Raw genomic sequence first — 3,786 nt, forward strand, 5'->3', positions numbered from 1 at the left:
ACCTGGAAAGTTCTTCTACAGCAAAGGCCCACCAAGCTGTGTCTGCTGACACAAGTACTGGGAAGGTCTGGATAAAAGACCAAATCTACTATTTCCAGAACACCAAAGTTGCAAAAATAATCTGCTACTGTGGGAAGAGGGATGGGAACAAACACAGACCTGGATGCTTTCCCCAGGCACGTCCAGTTAAATGAAGATTAGAGAAACCCAAGTAAATAAGGAGGATAAAACAAAATAAACATGCTACACCCCCTTTCCCTTCCCTTTTTAAGTCTTCCTCCTACTTCAAAGCAATCCTCAGACTTTAGTCCTATATGTGGGTACAGAAAGCATACCCTTACTATCCATACACACCCCCTCTGGGGTAAGCTCTCAACCTTGCATGTCTTTGAACACCAGTTCCTGGCTGGTGGTTCCTAAACAGAGGTGGCATCACCTTCTATATCCTGCAGTGTCTTGCGGTTAAATAAACTTTTCATCAACCCACTGCCCTGGTATTATGCTATGGACTTGAAATGCTCGGCACAGCAATCCAGACTTCAGAGGTTGGGAAGAAAAAAGCAATTCCTCTTTCTTCCGGATTTCTGCTAAACCAACAAAGCCTCAAGCAAGAAACAAGCAGTCAAAACAAAACTAAGAGAGTGTGAGACTGCTGTCTGGGATATGTGGTGGTACAGAACAGCTGGTGCAAAACCAGCGGAGAAGAGCAAACAGAGCAGCTGCTGCACAGGGCAAAATGCAGAAGTGCAAAACAGCCCCTGTGGAAGAAGCCGTGCAGAAGAGCTTTGCACAGAATAGCTGGTGCAGAGGCAGTCACAAGAGATGTATAGAAAGGAGGCACTGCTGGTTGGTATGTGGTCGTGCAGAGTAGCTCGTGCAGAACATACAGAACAGCAAGCAGAGAACAGGTTATGCAGAAGAGCTGCTGTGCACTGATTTTCTGTGCGAGCACTGAAGCTCCTCAGTAACTCAGATTTCTGCTGCGTTTTCAAGCCTTTTCAGATCCCCATAGGTCAAAATTCCTGGAGCTGCAGCAGGTACGACTGCTGGACCATGAGAGTGCTCTGCGCAGCATAGCGGCCACCGCCTGCAAATCACCAGCTTGCTTTGCCAGCCTTTTACATGCAGGCAAGCCCCAAGACTCATGCACCTCTCGTGTCATGTCCAGTTCCTGGACAGAGCTACGAGATCCCCTGTAAGGGAAGGAATTATTTTTGTTTTCCTTGCTTGCAAATAGAAAGTGCCTCTCTTTCCAGTGACATCATATTTTTGAACTGATATCAGAGGTACAAGTGCAAAGGAGCACTTGTGTAGTGGGGGAGCAAATAGCCACAAATAATCAGCCATAGGAGCTGGTACGTGGTGCTCAGGGAAGGCGATAAGGTGGGTGCCACACTGACTGCAGTCTAAAGGCTCTCTCTCCATTTTACATTTTGTGAGAGGCATTTGACTCTGTGTCTGTTGATTAATATTAGACAAGTTAAAATATTTCCATGAGTTTGTTGCTAATTTTTCAGATTGTTGACCAATAAATTGTTTGGTAAGAAGACCCACAGAGTAATTAGCTTCTCTTATTGTAAGAGAAGCTCTCCTATTTCTCTTGCAGAGAGTCACTGGTGTACTGGGGTGTTACCCATCCCTCCTATCCTGAACTGCTCTGAGGGTACAGAGATAAATGTAAGATGCCACCCCTGCAGAAAGGGGTCTTCAAGTACCTGGTTCAGGCAGCTGTACGGCAATCTGGCCCATTGTCATGCCCATCTAATTATATAAAAGAAACTAACAGACATATCTTCTTTTCTTTAAAAAAATTATCTCCTAAGAATGTAATTTTTTTCTTGTTATTCTGTGCTGTTTCCCTTGTTTTCTGCTTCACCCATACCTTGTCTTCCTAACAGCCACCGTCTCTGTTTATGAATGGTATTGTATTATGCATGGTGTTATCTCGCTCCTGTTTTCTACTGAAATTGAGCCTGAAAAGTTGTCTTGAACGTGCTCAGCCCCGCAGCAGGCACAGGTGGGCAGGGCAGGTGAGAGGGAGCTCCCCTGCAGGGGTGGGTTAGCTTGCTGGCAGAGCTGCGCAGCTCCCACGGCAGGCCTTGCGGGGCTGCAGCGTAGAAGCACCCTGAAATGCTCACGTCTTTCGTATTGTCGTTGCTGAGCTCTCTCTTTCCTTGTTTTGCTGATTAGGCCTCGCAGAAATAATGAAGAGGCTTTAGAAATCTTTGTGGTAATAAAAGAGTGGTCAGACTAATGAATATCAAAAACATTCATCTTGTTGACCCAACCTGGACTTGGAAAAGCTGCAGCTGTCAGTCCAGTTTCTTTGAGAGATCAAGATCACACTTTTATTACTTCTTTTTTTGCCTGAGAGACACAGCCGGTCACTGCTTATAACAGAAAAGTTGCCTGAATGTTTTGTTTTAGACACCAACTGCCGTTTTATTTTCTCTTAGCCAAGAAACAAAGATAGCAAGGTTGTGTCACAGACTTAACATTAACTGCTGGCATCAGTGGATGCTGACTCTATCTTAAGACTGAGCAATTAACGTTTGCAGCTCTGGCCGATGTCAGGGGGATGAGTGGCAATTAATAAAGTCTACTCTTCTATCTCAGCAGTTAAGGGTCACACCACAGCTGAAATGACACAGACGCTCCTGCAGCCAAAGGAAGCGACAATGCTTTTGTTCTAAAAGAACCTCATCTGGCCGTTATTCCCTCAGAGTGAAATCTGCTACAATGCAACGGCACTTGCAAACTGTTAAGATGTGCGCGCTCCACAAGATTTTCAGAGAAAGCTTAGAAAAAAGGAACTGTTGGTAGAACACAAGTTTTTGATGAGTAAGGAAACAGCCCTTCTCCCCTCCATACAGTGTCACAATTAAAAGGCCAAGGCACTTGACCAGTGCCAACAAGAGTGTATTGTTTTAGTTTTAATGCTGCTGTGTCACTTTCAGACTCTATTCAGTATTATTGTAATAAGAGTTGTTATGCAATTTATTTAAAAATCATTACAGCGTTATCTGGAAGCCAAAAAGCTTCTCTTACAGTAAGAGCCAGCCAGCAAGTAATGAACAGATTGCTCTTTTCGGCATGCCTGGCGTTGTACAAACCCAAAGGTGCAAGGCTTGTCACAAACAAGTCAGTTGGTATAGCCAGAAAGTCTAGATGTGATGGCAACCTAAAGGGAAGGTTCTAGCTGCCCCAAAGATATACACTCTTACGCAAAAAGGAGTTAAACAAAGACACAAGAACCAAGTCTAGAAAGCACAGCTTGCTGTAGAAAATGCTCCAGGTAGAGATGCTCCCCTCTCTCTTTGGGAACAGTAGCAATATTCACTAAGAAAGAAGACAGTTGTGTGGTTTAGGGTGCCTAGGAGATCTGGATTTAGCTCTTAGCAATTTCTCCCCTGGGTTTATTACATGAAAAGTCTCACACGCTCTAGCTGTAAAACAGGGTTAATAGTGCTTTCTTTCTGCTTCTTGTCATGTACAGGCAGAATTGAGGACAGCAGGATCCCAACTAGATACTCTCTAAATGACATCAAAGCACAATTCATAAATATGAAAAAAAACAGTGTAAATAAATGACCTGTGTGCAAAGCATTTCTAAACATAATCTAAATAAGGGCAGAATAATTCTACCACAGGGCCGCGAAGGGTTTTCATAACATCAGGGCCCAATTTTCTGTAAGAAAATTTTCTCTTGGGAGAGTCTATTCCAGTCTGACAGAAGAGGGAGGGAAGACATACTTGTTTAAAAAGAGGTTTACACCAACATATTAT

This window comes from Gymnogyps californianus, chromosome 4, assembly GCF_018139145.2.
Source record: "Gymnogyps californianus isolate 813 chromosome 4, ASM1813914v2, whole genome shotgun sequence".
NCBI classification, from domain to species: Eukaryota; Metazoa; Chordata; class Aves; order Accipitriformes; family Cathartidae; genus Gymnogyps; species Gymnogyps californianus.